The sequence below is a fragment of the Acipenser ruthenus genome, chromosome 29 (assembly GCF_902713425.1).
Source record: "Acipenser ruthenus chromosome 29, fAciRut3.2 maternal haplotype, whole genome shotgun sequence".
Lineage (NCBI taxonomy): Eukaryota > Metazoa > Chordata > Actinopteri > Acipenseriformes > Acipenseridae > Acipenser > Acipenser ruthenus.
The window spans coordinates 12,389,413-12,409,502 of NC_081217.1; the positions used below are offsets into that span (position 1 = coordinate 12,389,413).

The 20,090-nt window shown below is 40.1% G+C and overlaps 16 non-coding genes and 3 pseudogenes across 16 annotated transcripts; 6 read left to right on the top strand and 13 right to left on the bottom strand.

The window, feature by feature from the left end:
- The first annotated feature begins 370 nt into the window (after positions 1 to 370).
- On the top strand, positions 371 to 452 carry trnas-aga (transfer RNA serine (anticodon AGA)). The gene has a single exon. It is a non-coding gene; the product is annotated as a tRNA-Ser (tRNA).
- Positions 453 to 617: 165 nt separating this feature from the next.
- On the bottom strand, positions 618 to 691 carry trnai-aau (transfer RNA isoleucine (anticodon AAU)). Its single transcript has one exon. It is a non-coding gene; the product is annotated as a tRNA-Ile (tRNA).
- A 288-nt stretch (positions 692 to 979) lies between these two features.
- Positions 980 to 1,061, bottom strand: trnal-cag (transfer RNA leucine (anticodon CAG)). Its single transcript has one exon. It is a non-coding gene; the product is annotated as a tRNA-Leu (tRNA).
- Positions 1,062 to 2,175: 1,114 nt separating this feature from the next.
- On the bottom strand, positions 2,176 to 2,366 carry LOC131702274 (small nucleolar RNA U3; annotated as a pseudogene).
- A 1,701-nt stretch (positions 2,367 to 4,067) lies between these two features.
- On the top strand, positions 4,068 to 4,149 carry trnas-aga (transfer RNA serine (anticodon AGA)). The gene has a single exon. It is a non-coding gene; the product is annotated as a tRNA-Ser (tRNA).
- Positions 4,150 to 4,314: 165 nt separating this feature from the next.
- trnai-aau (transfer RNA isoleucine (anticodon AAU)) lies at positions 4,315 to 4,388 on the bottom strand. Its single transcript has one exon. It is a non-coding gene; the product is annotated as a tRNA-Ile (tRNA).
- Positions 4,389 to 4,671: 283 nt separating this feature from the next.
- Positions 4,672 to 4,753, bottom strand: trnal-cag (transfer RNA leucine (anticodon CAG)). The gene has a single exon. It is a non-coding gene; the product is annotated as a tRNA-Leu (tRNA).
- Positions 4,754 to 5,867: 1,114 nt separating this feature from the next.
- LOC131702275 (small nucleolar RNA U3) lies at positions 5,868 to 6,058 on the bottom strand (annotated as a pseudogene).
- A 1,701-nt stretch (positions 6,059 to 7,759) lies between these two features.
- trnas-aga (transfer RNA serine (anticodon AGA)) lies at positions 7,760 to 7,841 on the top strand. The gene has a single exon. It is a non-coding gene; the product is annotated as a tRNA-Ser (tRNA).
- A 165-nt stretch (positions 7,842 to 8,006) lies between these two features.
- Positions 8,007 to 8,080, bottom strand: trnai-aau (transfer RNA isoleucine (anticodon AAU)). Its single transcript has one exon. It is a non-coding gene; the product is annotated as a tRNA-Ile (tRNA).
- A 1,479-nt stretch (positions 8,081 to 9,559) lies between these two features.
- LOC131702270 (small nucleolar RNA U3) lies at positions 9,560 to 9,750 on the bottom strand (annotated as a pseudogene).
- Positions 9,751 to 11,451: 1,701 nt separating this feature from the next.
- trnas-aga (transfer RNA serine (anticodon AGA)) lies at positions 11,452 to 11,533 on the top strand. The gene has a single exon. It is a non-coding gene; the product is annotated as a tRNA-Ser (tRNA).
- A 165-nt stretch (positions 11,534 to 11,698) lies between these two features.
- Positions 11,699 to 11,772, bottom strand: trnai-aau (transfer RNA isoleucine (anticodon AAU)). Its single transcript has one exon. It is a non-coding gene; the product is annotated as a tRNA-Ile (tRNA).
- Positions 11,773 to 13,253: 1,481 nt separating this feature from the next.
- On the bottom strand, positions 13,254 to 13,468 carry LOC131702298 (small nucleolar RNA U3). The gene has a single exon (XR_009309445.1). It is a non-coding gene; the product is annotated as a small nucleolar RNA U3 (small nucleolar RNA).
- Positions 13,469 to 15,169: 1,701 nt separating this feature from the next.
- Positions 15,170 to 15,251, top strand: trnas-aga (transfer RNA serine (anticodon AGA)). Its single transcript has one exon. It is a non-coding gene; the product is annotated as a tRNA-Ser (tRNA).
- A 165-nt stretch (positions 15,252 to 15,416) lies between these two features.
- Positions 15,417 to 15,490, bottom strand: trnai-aau (transfer RNA isoleucine (anticodon AAU)). The gene has a single exon. It is a non-coding gene; the product is annotated as a tRNA-Ile (tRNA).
- A 1,482-nt stretch (positions 15,491 to 16,972) lies between these two features.
- Positions 16,973 to 17,187, bottom strand: LOC131702235 (small nucleolar RNA U3). Its single transcript, XR_009309389.1, has one exon. It is a non-coding gene; the product is annotated as a small nucleolar RNA U3 (small nucleolar RNA).
- Positions 17,188 to 18,886: 1,699 nt separating this feature from the next.
- trnas-aga (transfer RNA serine (anticodon AGA)) lies at positions 18,887 to 18,968 on the top strand. Its single transcript has one exon. It is a non-coding gene; the product is annotated as a tRNA-Ser (tRNA).
- A 165-nt stretch (positions 18,969 to 19,133) lies between these two features.
- On the bottom strand, positions 19,134 to 19,207 carry trnai-aau (transfer RNA isoleucine (anticodon AAU)). Its single transcript has one exon. It is a non-coding gene; the product is annotated as a tRNA-Ile (tRNA).
- Positions 19,208 to 20,090: the final 883 nt, after the last annotated feature.

The window sequence follows — 20,090 nt, forward strand, 5'->3', positions numbered from 1 at the left end:
GTTATCTGCTAAGTCCGCTCACGCTAGCCACAACGTGCTTGAGTGCTGTGGCAGCAGCCATGAAGCAAGTCAGTTTTTCAGTTGAAATCAAGATCTACTTTGTTTTTTGTGTATGGGTGGTTTGAAAAGATCACTTAAATTGTTACGTATTTTGAAATAAAGATGTATTCATTATTATGAACGTTGACAGAAAGGATATTGTATTTACATTTCCCACGTGTGCTTGCCTTGTATAAATCGATGGAGTTTCAACAAAGGCATTTGACTTCGGTTCATGTTAGCCTATACTGCCATCTGCAGCATTACCGCGGGTGTCTTTTACTTCTTTTGACAATAATATGGATCATTTCACAGTCCAATGTAAGAACATGTAGTCGTGGCCGAGTGGTTAAGGCGATGGACTAGAAATCCATTGGGGTTTCCCCGCGCAGGTTCGAATCCTGCCGACTACGTAAGCTTTCTTTTTAATTGTATGTGTTCATTCCTAATACATGTTTAAAGATGAGGAATCTGAAATATTACTGGTTCTACTTCATATCGCACCGGTTCATTTTGTTAAAGAATGTTCATTTTGGCACCATTCCAAATGCTGTGGTTTCTTTAAAGAAGAAAAGTCATGGCCCGTACGGGGATCGAACCCGCGACCTTGGCGTTATTAACACCACGCTCTAACCAACTGAGCTAACCGGCCACACACATGGAGCACGTTAATAAAACCCGAGAAAAACAAGGCCTGCGGACATTATGATTACCAAGATGTTATGTTAAACTCAACAATAACACATTCAAAGTATTGGAAAGGCATAATTAGAGGTCTCATCTTTATGAGGCAGTTTAGCAGTGTGAAGAAAGTGGCGAGGTGCGGGCTTGCGGTGACTTTCTCTCATTTAAAAAGCTGTGATTTGAATACTAAAAAGAAAAACATGTAAAATTACCAAGCATTCGGTGGACGTTTTAGAAATAAATTAACAAGAACAGTTGTCAGAAGTGGGGTTCGAGCCCACGCCTCCATGGAGACTGCGACCTGACCACAGCGCCTTAGACCGCTCGGCCATCCTGACTTACACCGACGACTTTGCACAACGCTGCAGCACACTGCTGAACCTCCCATGTCTGACGCTGCAGTAAATCACCTTGCGTGTGCGTGTACTTGTTCTTTTTCTGTTTATATTAAGGAGGGCGACAGGTTTTGTCGCATTCTGTATGGAATCACAAGGACACTCCTCTTACTGAAAGAAAATATACTGCAAACAGAGCGATCGCTTCACGGTTTGAATCAAAATCAGAACAGTCTGTTAGCAAATGAACTTCATCAAAAAACCACAAAGGCATTACATAAATGTTACAGATATATTTCGTAGACAGAACAGTTGTAACATATTTGAGTACATTTCTAAACAATCTGCTAATAACAGACATAATCTCAAAGCGCTATAATTTATTTTCAGATCTTATGAAAGACAAGTATGGTTGCGCATTATATCACAGAAAACAGGATAATCCTAGCGCTTCATTTAATCCCTCGGGTTGTACCATATGGAGATAGAAGATCCATTTGGATTCACATTGTAATAGTTTTTGATCGAGATTATCACGTCCTCGAGCTTGAAATATTTTTTGTATGCTGCGGTATTTCAGATCTGAAATGGAATGTTTGGCATCTACGAAATGTCTAGCTAGTGGTGAATGGATATCTTTTCACCTAATTGAACTTTTATGCTTGCTCATCAATGCGCAATCGTCACTGTCTAGTAGTTTTACCAACATATTGCAAATGGCAAGGACAAAAAAAACAAATAAATGACATGCGTTGAAGCACAGGTCATCACTTGTAAGACACTGTACTCTTTTTTCGTTGTATGGCTTGTAAAACGCAAACGCATTATCACAGGCGGCACAATTACGACATGGAAAAAAAATCCAGTAGATTTGTCCAGTACACCTAGATCTCTCGAACATGTCAATGAGTCAGCCCTTAATAAACACTGTCCGTGTTCATTTCTGTGTATATGACATTGTCTATAACCAATATCTGTTATGTAAGCGTATTGGTATGAAACCAATCGCAATTAATGCGATCCGTGTTTTCAGTCAGTTAGATAGTTTTAATCAATCATCGAAAAAGCAGCAGTGCTTTGCAACTGTAGTTCATCTTTCTTACGTTTTGGTAAGATACCCACTCAGAACGTGTCCGCTTCCTCCAGCCCCCTAAGGAACACTGGAGTGGTCATCAACAACACTCGCTGTCTTCTTCACGCTCAAAAACGAACACTCTCACTCTTCCTCGTGGGTAGCGAGCCCAAACACTTTCAAAACGCATTTCGCTAGCAAATCACTATAGAAATGATCCCTGAAAGTATTGTTTTATGGGCAAGTGGCCGACCGTCTCCCTCCAACTCTGAGTGGCACCGGTAGCTGTGCCGGTGACAAATAAACAGGAGCACTTTCATATAATGCAATTGCTGTAGCCCAGTGAGTTGTTACAATAACATTTCAAACTCATTCCAGACTGCAGGCGGTTAAAAGCTTAATTGGGTTCAATTTTTTGATATGATTTAAAAAGTACGAGCCAGTTGCCTCATTTGCATTGCCTGCCTTCCTCCTTTGCACTGTGACGTCTATCAAATGTGTGCTTAAAATCTGATGAATACGATTCCCATTTGAACCGTAAATATTTTAATTATACGCATACAGTGTTCTGTTGGGCTCCGAGGGTGTTATCTAATAAAACAAGGTAATCGGTGAGCGCGTTCGGCTTAACCAAAACGTTGCTGTTTCAAGCCCACGCAGGGACGAGGCATTCTTTTTGTCAATCGCCTTTCTGTCAAGCCAGTAAACCTGTATATAATAAGAAACATTCAACAGCTCGGAAACACCATAATAGAATCCAATGCCTTTACAAATGTGTTTTGAAACTGTTCATTTTTCACCCAAATGCGGTTCTCAAAAATTGTTTTGCCTACATTTTTCTATTGCTATTATTATTTTTTCCAGAGTAAGACGAAAAAGCAAACATCCATGAAATAGGTAAACACTGCTACAGCGCTTGAACTGTCTCAACAAACGTTCAGCTCTAAAACGTGTACATTGAAAGTCTATTAACATCTTTAACACAATCATGTGTGTTCCAATAGCGGCTATTCCACATGGTGATCAATAAAGTGAATGCTGGCTTTGTTCACATATTAGCAAGACGTTTTCAGGATTCACGCATATTCTGAACAAGCACACTAGAATATGGTAATGAAAGGACAGGAAAATAACAGGTTTATTGGCTTTGGTCTTGTATCGTCACCCTGACTACTGTCAGGTAAGGAAGTGGCATTAATCAAAACGTAATTATGTAAGGTTACCAATGCGCAAATACGAAGCATATTAAAACTTCTTCACAATCTTAAATCTTCCCACATGCATTTCAAACACTTACTGATAAGTACGGCCCTTTCCCAATGTAACTGCTTTGTTTGAACACCAAAGATGGCTTGGATATTTATGAAACCACGATACTATTGTTCCCACTTTCTTTAGAACTACCAAATGTGCGCTTCCCATGTCAGCCCTAGTGGCCTAATGGCTAAGGCCACTGGCCTCCTAAGCCAGGGATAGTGGGTTCGAGTCCCATCTGGGGTGGGGTTTTGTTATAAAATCGAACATAATTGTGTTATGTTTTATTGGCATGTGATATTTTGTAGATCTTGTTATCTGTTAAGTCCGCTCACGCTAGCCACAACGTGCTTGAGTGCTGTGGCAGCAGCCATGAAGCAAGTCAGTTTTTCAGTTGAAATCAAGATCTACTTTGTTTTTTGTGTATGGGTGGTTTGAAAAGATCACTTAAATTGTTACGTATTTTGAAATAAAGATGTATTCATTATTATGAACGTTGACAGAAAGGATATTGTATTTACATTTCCCACGTGTGCTTGCCTTGTATAAATCGATGGAGTTTCAACAAAGGCATTTGACTTCGGTTCATGTTAGCCTATACTGCCATCTGCAGCATTACCGCGGGTGTCTTTTACTTCTTTTGACAATAATATGGATCATTTCACAGTCCAATGTAAGAACATGTAGTCGTGGCCGAGTGGTTAAGGCGATGGACTAGAAATCCATTGGGGTTTCCCCGCGCAGGTTCGAATCCTGCCGACTACGTAAGCTTTCTTTTTAATTGTATGTGTTCATTCCTAATACATGTTTAAAGATGAGGAATCTGAAATATTACTGGTTCTACTTCATATCGCACCGGTTCATTTTGTTGAAGAATGTTCATTTTGGCACCATTCCAAATGCTGTGGTTTCTTTAAAGAAGAAAAGTCATGGCCCGTACGGGGATCGAACCCGCGACCTTGGCGTTATTAGCACCACGCTCTAACCAACTGAACTAACCGGCCACACACATGGAGTGCGTTAATAAAACCCGAGAAAAACAAGGCCTGCGGACATTATGATTACCAAGATGTTAAACTCAACAATAACACATTCAAAGTATTGGAAAGGCATAATTAGAGGTCTCATCTTTATGAGGCAGTTTAGCAGTGTGAAGAAAGTGGCGAGGTGCGGGCTTGCGGTGACTTTCTCTCATTTAAAAAGCTGTGATTTGAATACTAAAAAGAAAAACATGTAAAATTACCAAGCATTCGGTGGACGTTTTAGAAATAAATTAACAAGAACAGTTGTCAGAAGTGGGGTTCGAGCCCACGCCTCCATGGAGACTGCGACCTGACCACAGCGCCTTAGACCGCTCGGCCATCCTGACTTACACCGACGACTTTGCACAACGCTGCAGCACACTGCTGAACCTCCCATGTCTGACGCTGCAGTAAATCACCTGGCGTGTGCGTGTACTTGTTCTTTTTCTGTTTATATTAAGGAGGGCGACAGGTTTTGTCGCATTCTGTATGGAATCACAAGGACACTCCTCTTACTGAAAGAAAATATACTGCAAACAGAGCGATCGCTTCACGGTTTGAATCAAAATCAGAACAGTCTGTTAGCAAATGAACTTCATCAAAAAACCACAAAGGCATTACATAAATGTTACAGATATATTTCGTAGACAGAACAGTTGTAACATATTTGAGTACATTTCTAAACAATCTGCTAATAACAGACATAATCTCAAAGCGCTATAATTTATTTTCAGATCTTATGAAAGACAAGTATGGTTGCGCATTATATCACAGAAAACAGGATAATCCTAGCGCTTCATTTAATCCCTCGGGTTGTACCATATGGAGATAGAAGATCCATTTGGATTCACATTGTAATAGTTTTTGATCGAGATTATCACGTCCTCGAGCTTGAAATATTTTTTGTATGCTGCGGTATTTCAGATCTGAAATGGAATGTTTGGCATCTACGAAATGTCTAGCTAGTGGTGAATGGATATCTTTTCACCTAATTGAACTTTTATGCTTGCTCATCAATGCGCAATCGTCACTGTCTAGTAGTTTTACCAACATATTGCAAATGGCAAGGACAAAAAAAACAAATAAATGACATGCGTTGAAGCACAGGTCATCACTTGTAAGACACTGTACTCTTTTTTCGTTGTATGGCTTGTAAAACGCAAACGCATTATCACAGGCGGCACAATTACGACATGGAAAAAAAATCCAGTAGATTTGTCCAGTACACCTAGATCTCTCGAACATGTCAATGAGTCAGCCCTTAATAAACACTGTCCGTGTTCATTTCTGTGTATATGACATTGTCTATAACCAATATCTGTTATGTAAGCGTATTGGTATGAAACCAATCGCAATTAATGCGATCCGTGTTTTCAGTCAGTTAGATAGTTTTAATCAATCATCGAAAAAGCAGCAGTGCTTTGCAACTGTAGTTCATCTTTCTTACGTTTTGGTAAGATACCCACTCAGAACGTGTCCGCTTCCTCCAGCCCCCTAAGGAACACTGGAGTGGTCATCAACAACACTCGCTGTCTTCTTCACGCTCAAAAACGAACACTCTCACTCTTCCTCGTGGGTAGCGAGCCCAAACACTTTCAAAACGCATTTCGCTAGCAAATCACTATAGAAATGATCCCTGAAAGTATTGTTTTATGGGCAAGTGGCCGACCGTCTCCCTCCAACTCTGAGTGGCACCGGTAGCTGTGCCGGTGACAAATAAACAGGAGCACTTTCATATAATGCAATTGCTGTAGCCCAGTGAGTTGTTACAATAACATTTCAAACTCATTCCAGACTGCAGGCGGTTAAAAGCTTAATTGGGTTCAATTTTTTGATATGATTTAAAAAGTACGAGCCAGTTGCCTCATTTGCATTGCCTGCCTTCCTCCTTTGCACTGTGACGTCTATCAAATGTGTGCTTAAAATCTGATGAATACGATTCCCATTTGAACCGTAAATATTTTAATTATACGCATACAGTGTTCTGTTGGGCTCCGAGGGTGTTATCTAATAAAACAAGGTAATCGGTGAGCGCGTTCGGCTTAACCAAAACGTTGCTGTTTCAAGCCCACGCAGGGACGAGGCATTCTTTTTGTCAATCGCCTTTCTGTCAAGCCAGTAAACCTGTATATAATAAGAAACATTCAACAGCTCGGAAACACCATAATAGAATCCAATGCCTTTACAAATGTGTTTTGAAACTGTTCATTTTTCACCCAAATGCGGTTCTCAAAAATTGTTTTGCCTACATTTTTCTATTGCTATTATTATTTTTTCCAGAGTAAGACGAAAAAGCAAACATCCATGAAATAGGTAAACACTGCTACAGCGCTTGAACTGTCTCAACAAACGTTCAGCTCTAAAACGTGTACATTGAAAGTCTATTAACATCTTTAACACAATCATGTGTGTTCCAATAGCGGCTATTCCACATGGTGATCAATAAAGTGAATGCTGGCTTTGTTCACATATTAGCAAGACGTTTTCAGGATTCACGCATATTCTGAACAAGCACACTAGAATATGGTAATGAAAGGACAGGAAAATAACAGGTTTATTGGCTTTGGTCTTGTATCGTCACCCTGACTACTGTCAGGTAAGGAAGTGGCATTAATCAAAACGTAATTATGTAAGGTTACCAATGCGCAAATACGAAGCATATTAAAACTTCTTCACAATCTTAAATCTTCCCACATGCATTTCAAACACTTACTGATAAGTACGGCCCTTTCCCAATGTAACTGCTTTGTTTGAACACCAAAGATGGCTTGGATATTTATGAAACCACGATACTATTGTTCCCACTTTCTTTAGAACTACCAAATGTGCGCTTCCCATGTCAGCCCTAGTGGCCTAATGGCTAAGGCCACTGGCCTCCTAAGCCAGGGATAGTGGGTTCGAGTCCCATCTGGGGTGGGGTTTTGTTATAAAATCGAACATAATTGTGTTATGTTTTATTGGCATGTGATATTTTGTAGATCTTGTTATCTGTTAAGTCCGCTCACGCTAGCCACAACGTGCTTGAGTGCTGTGGCAGCAGCCATGAAGCAAGTCAGTTTTTCAGTTGAAATCAAGATCTACTTTGTTTTTTGTGTATGGGTGGTTTGAAAAGATCACTTAAATTGTTACGTATTTTGAAATAAAGATGTATTCATTATTATGAACGTTGACAGAAAGGATATTGTATTTACATTTCCCACGTGTGCTTGCCTTGTATAAATCGATGGAGTTTCAACAAAGGCATTTGACTTCGGTTCATGTTAGCCTATACTGCCATCTGCAGCATTACCGCGGGTGTCTTTTACTTCTTTTGACAATAATATGGATCATTTCACAGTCCAATGTAAGAACATGTAGTCGTGGCCGAGTGGTTAAGGCGATGGACTAGAAATCCATTGGGGTTTCCCCGCGCAGGTTCGAATCCTGCCGACTACGTAAGCTTTCTTTTTAATTGTATGTGTTCATTCCTAATACATGTTTAAAGATGAGGAATCTGAAATATTACTGGTTCTACTTCATATCGCACCGGTTCATTTTGTTGAAGAATGTTCATTTTGGCACCATTCCAAATGCTGTGGTTTCTTTAAAGAAGAAAAGTCATGGCCCGTACGGGGATCGAACCCGCGACCTTGGCGTTATTAGCACCACGCTCTAACCAACTGAACTAACCGGCCACACACATGGAGTGCGTTAATAAAACCCGAGAAAAACAAGGCCTGCGGACATTATGATTACCAAGATGTTAAACTCAACAATAACACATTCAAAGTATTGGAAAGGCATAATTAGAGGTCTCATCTTTATGAGGCAGTTTAGCAGTGTGAAGAAAGTGGCGAGGTGCGGGCTTGCGGTGACTTTCTCTCATTTAAAAAGCTGTGATTTGAATACTAAAAAGAAAAACATGTAAAATTACCAAGCATTCGGTGGACGTTTTAGAAATAAATTAACAAGAACAGTTGTCAGAAGTGGGGTTCGAGCCCACGCCTCCATGGAGACTGCGACCTGACCACAGCGCCTTAGACCGCTCGGCCATCCTGACTTACACCGACGACTTTGCACAACGCTGCAGCACACTGCTGAACCTCCCATGTCTGACGCTGCAGTAAATCACCTGGCGTGTGCGTGTACTTGTTCTTTTTCTGTTTATATTAAGGAGGGCGACAGGTTTTGTCGCATTCTGTATGGAATCACAAGGACACTCCTCTTACTGAAAGAAAATATACTGCAAACAGAGCGATCGCTTCACGGTTTGAATCAAAATCAGAACAGTCTGTTAGCAAATGAACTTCATCAAAAAACCACAAAGGCATTACATAAATGTTACAGATATATTTCGTAGACAGAACAGTTGTAACATATTTGAGTACATTTCTAAACAATCTGCTAATAACAGACATAATCTCAAAGCGCTATAATTTATTTTCAGATCTTATGAAAGACAAGTATGGTTGCGCATTATATCACAGAAAACAGGATAATCCTAGCGCTTCATTTAATCCCTCGGGTTGTACCATATGGAGATAGAAGATCCATTTGGATTCACATTGTAATAGTTTTTGATCGAGATTATCACGTCCTCGAGCTTGAAATATTTTTTGTATGCTGCGGTATTTCAGATCTGAAATTGAATGTTTGGCATCTACGAAATGTCTAGCTAGTGGTGAATGGATATCTTTTCACCTAATTGAACTTTTATGCTTGCTCATCAATGCGCAATCGTCACTGTCTAGTAGTTTTACCAACATATTGCAAATGGCAAGGACAAAAAAAACAAATAAATGACATGCGTTGAAGCACAGGTCATCACTTGTAAGACACTGTACTCTTTTTTTCGTTGTATGGCTTGTAAAACGCAAACGCATTATCACAGGCGGCACAATTACGACATGGAAAAAAATCCAGTAGATTTGTCCAGTACACCTAGATCTCTCGAACATGTCAATGAGTCAGCCCTTAATAAACACTGTCCGTGTTCATTTCTGTGTATATGACATTGTCTATAACCAATATCTGTTATGTAAGCGTATTGGTATGAAACCAATCGCAATTAATGCGATCCGTGTTTTCAGTCAGTTTGATAGTTTTAATCAATCATCGAAAAAGCAGCAGTGCTTTGCAACTGTAGTTCATCTTTCTTACGTTTTGGTAAGATACCCACTCAGAACGTGTCCGCTTCCTCCAGCCCCCTAAGGAACACTGGAGCGGTCATCAACAACACTCGCTGTCTTCTTCACGCTCAAAAACGAACACTCTCACTCTTCCTCGTGGGTAGCGAGCCCAAACACTTTCAAAACGCATTTCGCTAGCAAATCACTATAGAAATGATCCCTGAAAGTATTGTTTTATGGGCAAGTGGCCGACCGTCTCCCTCCAACTCTGAGTGGCACCGGTAGCTGTGCCGGTGACAAATAAACAGGAGCACTTTCATATAATGCAATTGCTGTAGCCCAGTGAGTTGTTACAATAACATTTCAAACTCATTCCAGACTGCAGGCGGTTAAAAGCTTAATTGGGTTCAATTTTTTGATATGATTTAAAAAGTACGAGCCAGTTGCCTCATTTGCATTGCCTGCCTTCCTCCTTTGCACTGTGACGTCTATCAAATGTGTGCTTAAAATCTGATGAATACGATTCCCATTTGAACCGTAAATATTTTAATTATACGCATACAGTGTTCTGTTGGGCTCCGAGGGTGTTATCTAATAAAACAAGGTAATCGGTGAGCGCGTTCGGCTTAACCAAAACGTTGCTGTTTCAAGCCCACGCAGGGACGAGGCATTCTTTTTGTCAATCGCCTTTCTGTCAAGCCAGTAAACCTGTATATAATAAGAAACATTCAACAGCTCGGAAACACCATAATAGAATCCAATGCCTTTACAAATGTGTTTTGAAACTGTTCATTTTTCACCCAAATGCGGTTCTCAAAAATTGTTTTGCCTACATTTTTCTATTGCTATTATTATTTTTTCCAGAGTAAGACGAAAAAGCAAACATCCATGAAATAGGTAAACACTGCTACAGCGCTTGAACTGTCTCAACAAACGTTCAGCTCTAAAACGTGTACATTGAAAGTCTATTAACATCTTTAACACAATCATGTGTGTTCCAATAGCGGCTATTCCACATGGTGATCAATAAAGTGAATGCTGGCTTTGTTCACATATTAGCAAGACGTTTTCAGGATTCACGCATATTCTGAACAAGCACACTAGAATATGGTAATGAAAGGACAGGAAAATAACAGGTTTATTGGCTTTGGTCTTGTATCGTCACCCTGACTACTGTCAGGTAAGGAAGTGGCATTAATCAAAACGTAATTATGTAAGGTTACCAATGCGCAAATACGAAGCATATTAAAACTTCTTCACAATCTTAAATCTTCCCACATGCATTTCAAACACTTACTGATAAGTACGGCCCTTTCCCAATGTAACTGCTTTGTTTGAACACCAAAGATGGCTTGGATATTTATGAAACCACGATACTATTGTTCCCACTTTCTTTAGAACTACCAAATGTGCGCTTCCCATGTCAGCCCTAGTGGCCTAATGGCTAAGGCCACTGGCCTCCTAAGCCAGATATAGTGGGTTCGAGTCCCATCTGGGGTGGGGTTTTGTTATAAAATCGAACATAATTGTGTTATGTTTTATTGGCATGTGATATTTTGTAGATCTTGTTATCTGTTAAGTCCGCTCACGCTAGCCACAACGTGCTTGAGTGCTGTGGCAGCAGCCATGAAGCAAGTCAGTTTTTCAGTTGAAATAAAGATCTACTTTGTTTTTTGTGTATGGGTGGTTTGAAAAGATCACTTAAATTGTTACGTATTTTGAAATAAAGATGTATTCATTATTATGAACGTTGACAGAAAGAATATTGTATTTACATTTCCCACGTGTGCTTGCCTTGTATAAATCGATGGAGTTTCAACAAAGGCATTTGACTTCGGTTCATGTTAGCCTATACTGCCATCTGCAGCATTACCGCGGGTGTCTTTTACTTCTTTTGACAATAATATGGATCATTTCACAGTCCCATGTAAGAACATGTAGTCGTGGCCGAGTGGTTAAGGCGATGGACTAGAAATCCATTGGGGTTTCCCCGCGCAGGTTCGAATCCTGCCGACTACGTAAGCTTTCTTTTTAATTGTATGTGTTCATTCCTAATACATGTTTAAAGATGAGGAATCTGAAATATTACTGGTTCTACTTCATATCGCACCGGTTCATTTTGTTAAAGAATGTTCATTTTGGCACCATTCCAAATGCTGTGGTTTCTTTAAAGAAGAAAAGTCATGGCCCGTACGGGGATCGAACCCGCGACCTTGGCGTTATTAGCACCACGCTCTAACCAACTGAGCTAACCGGCCACACACATGGAGCGCGTTAATAAAACCCGAGAAAAACAAGGCCTGCGGACATTATGATTACCAAGATGTTATGTTAAACTCAACAATAACACATTCAAAGTATTGGAAAGGCATCATTAGAGGTCTCATCTTTATGAGGCAGTTTAGCAGTGTGAAGAAAGTGGCGAGGTGCGGGCTTGCGGTGACTTTCTCTCATTTAAAAAGCTGTGATTTGAATACTAAAAAGAAAAACATGTAAAATTGCCATGCATTCGGTGGACGTTTTAGAAATAAATTAACAAGAACAGTTGTCAGAAGTGGGGTTCGAGCCCACGCCTCCATGGAGACTGCGACCTGACCACAGCGCCTTTGACCGCTCGGCCATCCTGACTTACACCGACGACTTTGCACAACGCTGCAGCACACTGCTGAACCTCCCATGTCTGACGCTGCAGTAAATCACCTGGCGTGTGCGTGTACTTGTTCTTTTTCTGTTTATATTAAGGAGGGCGACAGGTTTTGTCGCATTCTGTATGGAATCACAAGGACACTCCTCTTACTGAAAGAAAATATACTGCAAACAGAGCGATCGCTTCACGGTTTGAATCAAAATCAGAACAGTCTGTTAGCAAATGAACTTCATCAAAAAACCACAAAGGCATTACATAAATGTTACAGATATATTTCGTAGACAGAACAGTTGTAACATATTTGAGTACATTTCTAAACAATCTGCTAATAACAGACATAATCTCAAAGCGCTATAATTTATTTTCAGATCTTATGAAAGACAAGTATGGTTGCGCATTATATCACAGAAAACAGGATAATCCTAGCGCTTCATTTAATCCCTCGGGTTGTACCATATGGAGATAGAAGATCCATTTGGATTCACATTGTAATAGTTTTTGATCGAGATTATCACGTCCTCGAGCTTGAAATATTTTTTGTATGCTGCGGTATTTCAGATCTGAAATGGAATGTTTGGCATCTACGAAATGTCTAGCTAGTGGTGAATGGATATCTTTTCACCTAATTGAACTTTTATGCTTGCTCATCAATGCGCAATCGTCACTGTCTAGTAGTTTTACCAACATATTGCAAATGGCAAGGACAAAAAAACAAATAAATGACATGCGTTGAAGCACAGGTCATCACTTGTAAGACACTGTACTCTTTTTTCGTTGTATGGCTTATAAAACGCAAACGCATTATCACAGGCGGCACAATTAACACATGGAAAAAATCCAGTAGATTTGTCCAGTACACCTAGATCTCTCGAACATGTCAATGAGTCAGCCCTTAATAAACACTGTCCGTGTTCATTTCTGTGTATATGACATTGTCTATAACCAATATCTGTTATGTAAGCGTATTGGTATGAAACCAATCGCAATTAATGCTATCCGTGTTTTCAGTCAGTTTGATAGTTTTAATCAATCATCGAAAAAGCAGCAGTGCTTTGCAACTGTAGTTCATCTTTCTTACGTTTTGGTAAGATACCCACTCAGAACGTGTCCGCTTCCTCCAGCCCCCAAAGGAACACTGGAGCGGTCATCAATAACAGCGAGCAGTTGGTCAAAAACAACACTCGCTGTCTTCTTCACGCTCAAAAACGAACACTCTCACTCTTCCTCGTGGGTAGCGAGCCCAAACACTTTCAAAACGCATTTCGCTAGCAAATCACTATAGAAATGATCCCTGAAAGTATTGTTTTATGGGGAAGTGGCCGACCGTCTCCCTCCAACTCTGAGTGGCACCGGTAGCTGTGCCGGTGACAAATAAACAGGAGCACTTTCATATAATGCAATTGCTGTAGCCCAGTGAGTTGTTACAATAACATTTCAAACTCATTCCAGACTGCAGGCGGTTAAAAGCTTAATTGGGTTCAATTTTTTGGTATGATTTAAAAAGTACGTGCCAGTTGCCTCATTTGCATTGCCTGCCTTCCTCCTTTGCACTGTGACGTCTATCAAATGTGTGCTTAAAATCTGATGAATACGATTCCCATTTGAACCGTAAATATTTTAATTATACGCATACAGTGTTCTGTTGGGCTCCGAGGGTGTTATCTAATAAAACAACGTAATCGGTGAGCGCGTTCGGCTTAACCAAAACGTTGCTGTTTCAAGCCCACGCAGGGACGAGGCATTCTTTTTGTCAATCGCCTTTCTGTCAAGCCAGTAAACCTGTATATAATAAGAAACATTCAACAGCTCGGAAACACCATAATAGAATCCAATGCCTTTACAAATGTGTTTTGAAACTGTTCATTTTTCACCCAAATGCGGTTCTCAAAAATTGTTTTGCCTACATTTTTCTATTGCTATTATTATTTTTTCCAGAGTAAGACGAAAAAGCAAACATCCATGAAATAGGTAAACACTGCTACAGCGCTTGAACTGTCTCAACAAACGTTCAGCTCTAAAACGTGTACATTGAAAGTCTATTAACATATTTAACACAATCATGTGTGTTCCAATAGCGGCTATTCCACATGGTGATCAATAAAGTGAATGCTGGCTTTGTTCACATATTAGCAAGACGTTTTCAGGATTCACTCATATTCTGAACAAGCACACTAGAATATGGTAATGAAAGGACAGGAAAATAACAGGTTTATTGGCTCTGGTCTTGTATCGTCACCCTGACTACTGTCAGGTAAGGAAGTGGCATTAATCAAAACGTAATTATGTAAGGTTACCAATGCGCAAATACGAAGCATATTAAAACTTCTTCACAATCTTAAATCTTCCCACATGCATTTCAAACACTTACTGATAAGTACGGCCCTTTCCCAATGTAACTGCTTTGTTTGAACACCAAAGATGGCTTGGATATTTATGAAACCACGATACTATTGTTCCCACTTTCTTTAGAACTACCAAATGTGCGCTTCCCATGTCAGCCCTAGTGGCCTAATGGCTAAGGCCACTGGCCTCCTAAGCCAGGGATAGTGGGTTCGAGTCCCATCTGGGGTGGGGTTTTGTTATAAAATCGAACATAATTGTGTCATGTTTTATTGGCATGTGATATTTTGTAGATCTTGTTATCTGTTAAGTCCGCTCACGCGAGCCACAACGTGCTTGAGTGCTGTGGCAGCAGCCATGAAGCAAGTCAGTTTTTCAGTTGAAATAAAGATCTACTTTGTTTTTTGTGTATGGGTGGTTTGAAAAGATCACTTAAATTGTTACGTATTTTGAAATAAAGATGTATTCATTATTATGAACGTTGACAGAAAGGATATTGTATTTACATTTCCCACGTGTGCTTGCCTTGTATAAATCGATGGAGTTTCAACAAAGGCATTTGACTTCGGTTCATGTTAGCCTATACTGCCATCTGCAGCATTACCGCGGGTGTCTTTTACTTCTTTTGACAATAATATGGATCATTCCACAGTCCAATGTAAGAACATGTAGTCGTGGCCGAGTGGTTAAGGCGATGGACTAGAAATCCATTGGGGTTTCCCCGCGCAGGTTCGAATCCTGCCGACTACGTAAGCTTTCTTTTTAATTGTATGTGTTCATTCCTAATACATGTTTAAAGATGAGGAATCTGAAATATTACTGGTTCTACTTCATATCGCACCGGTTCATTTTGTTAAAGAATGTTCATTTTGGCACCATTCCAAATGCTGTGGTTTCTTTAAAGAAGAAAAGTCATGGCCCGTACGGGGATCGAACCCGCGACCTTGGCGTTATTAGCACCACGCTCTGACCAACTGAGCTAACCGGCCACACACATGGAGCGCGTTAATAAAACCCGAGAAAAACAAGGCCTGCGGACATTATGATTACCAAGATGTTATGTTAAACTCAAAAATAACACATTCAAAGTATTGGAAAGGCATAATTAGAGGTCTCATCTTTATGAGGCAGTTTAGCAGTGTGAAGAAAGTGGCGAGGTGCGGGCTTGCGGTGACTTTCTCTCATTTAAAAAGCTGTGATTTGAATACTAAAAAGAAAAACATGTAAAATTACCAAGATTTCGGTGGACGTTTTAGAAATAAATTAACAAGAACAGTTGTCAGAAGTGGGGTTCGAGCCCACGCCTCCATGGAGACTGCGACCTGACCACAGCGCCTTAGACCGCTCGGCCATCTTGACTTACACCGACGACTTTGCACAACGCTGCAGCACACTGCTGAACCTCCCATGTCTGACGCTGCAGTAAATCACCTGGCGTGTGCGTGTACTTGTTCTTTTTCTGTTTATATTAAGGAGGGCGACAGGTTTTGTCGCATTCTGTATGGAATCACAAGGACACTCCTCTTACTGAAAGAAAATATACTGCAAACAGAGCGATCGCTTCACGGTTTGAATCAAAATCAGAACAGTCTGTTAGCAAATGAACTTCATCAAAAAACCACAAAGGCATTACATAAATGTTACAGATATATTTCGTAGACAGAACAGTTGTAACATATTTGAGTACATTTCTAAACAATCTGCTAATAACAGACATAATCTCAAAGTGCTATAATTTATTTTCAGATCTTATGAAAGACAAGTATGGTTGCGCATTATATCACATAAAACAGGATAATCCTAGCGCTTCATTTAATCCCTCGGGTTGTACCATATGGAGATAGAAGATCCATTTGGATTCACATTGTAATAGTTTTTGATCGAGATTATCACGTCCTCGAGCTTGAAATATTTTTTGTATGCTGCGGTATTTCAGATCTGAAATGGAATGTTTGGCATCTACGAAATGTCTAGCTAGTGGTGAATGGATATCTTTTCTCCTAATTGAACTTTTATGCTTGCTCATCAATGCGCAATCGTCACTGTCTAGTAGTTTTACCAACATATTGCAAATGGCAAGGACAAAAAAACAAATAAATGACATGCGTTGAAGCACAGGTCATCACTTGTAAGACACTCTACTCTTTTTTCGTTGTATGGCTTGTAAAACGCAAACGCATTATCACAGGCGGCACAATTACGACATGGAAAAAAATCCAGTAGATTTGTCCAGTACACCTAGATCTCTCGAACATGTCAATGAGTCAGCCCTTAATAAACACTGTCCGTGTTCATTTCTGTGTATATGACATTGTCTATAACCAATATCTGTTATGTAAGCGTATTGGTATGAAACCAATCGCAATTAATGCGATCCGTGTTTTCAGTCAGTTTGATAGTTTTAATCAATCATCGAAAAAGCAGCAGTGCTTTGCAACTGTAGTTCATCTTTCTTACGTTTTGGTAAGATACCCACTCAGAACGTGTCCGCTTCCTCCAGCCCCTAAAGGAACACTGGAGCGGTCATCAATAACAGCGAGCAGTTGGTCAAAAACAACACTCGCTGTCTTCTTCACGCTCAAAAACGAACACTCTCACTCTTCCTCGTGGGTAGCGAGCCCAAACACTTTCAAAACGCATTTCGCTAGCAAATCACTATAGAAATGATCCCTGAAAGTATTGTTTTATGGGCAAGTGGCCGACCGTCTCCCTCCAACTCTGAGTGGCACCGGTAGCTGTGCCGGTGACAAATAAACAGGAGCACTTTCATATAATGCAATTGCTGTAGCCCAGTGAGTTGTTACAATAACATTTCAAACTCATTCCAGACTGCAGGCGGTTAAAAGCTTAATTGGGTTCAATTTTTTGATATGATTTAAAAAGTACGAGCCAGTTGCCTCATTTGCATTGCCTGCCTTCCTCCTTTGCACTGTGACGTCTATCAAATGTGTGCTTAAAATCTGATGAATACGATTCCCATTTGAACCGTAAATATTTTAATTATACGCATACAGTGTTCTGTTGGGCTCCGAGGGTGTTATCTAATAAAACAAGGTAATCGGTGAGCGCGTTCGGCTTAACCAAAACGTTGCTGTTTCAAGCCCACGCAGGGACGAGGCATTCTTTTTGTCAATCGCCTTTCTGTCAAGCCAGTAAACCTGTATATAATAAGAAACATTCAACAGCTCGGAAACACCATAATAGAATCCAATGCCTTTACAAATGTGTTTTGAAACTGTTCATTTTTCACCCAAATGCGGTTCTCAAAAATTGTTTTGCCTACATTTTTCTATTGCTATTATTATTTTTTCCAGAGTAAGACGAAAAAGCAAACATCCATGAAATAGGTAAACTGCTACAGCGCTTGAACTGTCTCAACAAACGTTCAGCTCTAAAACGTGTACATTGAAAGTCTTTTAACATCTTTAACACAATCATGTGTGTTCCAATAGCGGCTATTCCACATGGTGATCAATAAAGTGAATGCTGGCTTTGTTCACATATTAGCAAGACGTTTTCAGGATTCACGCATATTCTGAACAAGCACACTAGAATATGGTAATGAAAGGACAGGAAAATAACAGGTTTATTGGCTCTGGTCTTGTATCGTCACCCTGACTACTGTCAGGTAAGGAAGTGGCATTAATCAAAACGTAATTATGTAAGGTTACCAATGCGCAAATACGAAGCATATTAAAACTTCTTCACAATCTTAAATCTTCCCACATGCATTTCAAACACTTACTGATAAGTACGGCCCTTTCCCAATGTAACTGCTTTGTTTGAACACCAAAGATGGCTTGGATATTTATGAAACCACGATACTATTGTTCCCACTTTCTTTAGAACTACCAAATGTGCGCTTCCCATGTCAGCCCTAGTGGCCTAATGGCTAAGGCCACTGGCCTCCTAAGCCAGATATAGTGGGTTCGAGTCCCATCTGGGGTGGGGTTTTGTTATAAAATCGAACATAATTGTGTTATGTTTTATTGGCATGTGATATTTTGTAGATCTTGTTATCTGTTAAGTCCGCTCACGCTAGCCACAACGTGCTTGAGTGCTGTGGCAGCAGCCATGAAGCAAGTCAGTTTTTCAGTTGAAATAAAGATCTACTTTGTTTTTTGTGTATGGGTGGTTTGAAAAGATCACTTAAATTGTTACGTATTTTGAAATAAAGATGTATTCATTATTATGAACGTTGACAGAAAGGATATTGTATTTACATTTCCCACGTGTGCTTGCCTTGTATAAATCGATGGAGTTTCAACAAAGGCATTTGACTTCGGTTCATGTTAGCCTATACTGCCATCTGCAGCATTACCGCGGGTGTCTTTTACTTCTTTTGACAATAATATGGATCATTTCACAGTCCAATGTAAGAACATGTAGTCGTGGCCGAGTGGTTAAGGCGATGGACTAGAAATCCATTGGGGTTTCCCCGCGCAGGTTCGAATCCTGCCGACTACGTAAGCTTTCTTTTTAATTGTATGTGTTCATTCCTAATACATGTTTAAAGATGAGGAATCTGAAATATTACTGGTTCTACTTCATATCGCACCGGTTCATTTTGTTAAAGAATGTTCATTTTGGCAACATTCCAAATGCTGTGGTTTCTTTAAAGAAGAGAAGTCATGGCCCGTACGGGGATCGAACCCGCGACCTTGGCGTTATTAGCACCACGCTCTAACCAACTGAGCTAACCGGCCACACACATGGAGCGCGTTAATAAAACCCGAGAAAAACAAGGCCTGCGGACATTATGATTACCAAGATGTTATGTTAAACTCAACAATAACACATTCAAAGTATTGGAAAGGCATAATTAGAGGTCTCATCTTTATGAGGCAGTTTAGCAGTGTGAAGAAAGTGGCGAGGTGCGGGCTTGCGGTGACTTTCTCTCATTTAAAAAGCTGTGATTTGAATACTAAAAAGAAAAACATGTAAAATTACCAAGCATTCGGTGGATGTTTTAGAAATAAATTAACAAGAACAGTTGTCAGAAGTGGGGTTCGAGCCTATGCCTCCATGGAGACTGCGACCTGACCACAGCGCCTTAGACCGCTCGGCCATCCTGACTTACACCGACGACTTTGCACAACGCTGCAGCACACTGCTGAAACTCCCATGTCTGACGCTGCAGTAAATCACCTGGCGTGTGCGTGTACTTGTTCTTTTTCTGTTTATATTAAGGAGGGCGACAGGTTTTGTCGCATTCTGTATGGAATCACAAAGACACTCCTCTTACTGAAAGAAAATATACTGCAAACAGAGCGATCGCTTCACGGTTTGAATCAAAATCAGAACAGTCTGTTAGCAAATGAACTTCATCAAAAAACCACAAAGGCATTACATAAATGTTACAGATATATTTCGTAGACAGAACAGTTGTAACATATTTGAGTACATTTCTAAACAATCTGCTAATAACAGACATAATCTCAAAGCGCTATAATTTATTTTCAGATCTTATGAAAGACAAGTATGGTTGCGCATTATATCACAGAAAACAGGATAATCCTAGCGCTTCATTTAATCCCTCAGGTTGTACCATATGGAGATAGAAGATCCATTTGGATTCACATTGTAATA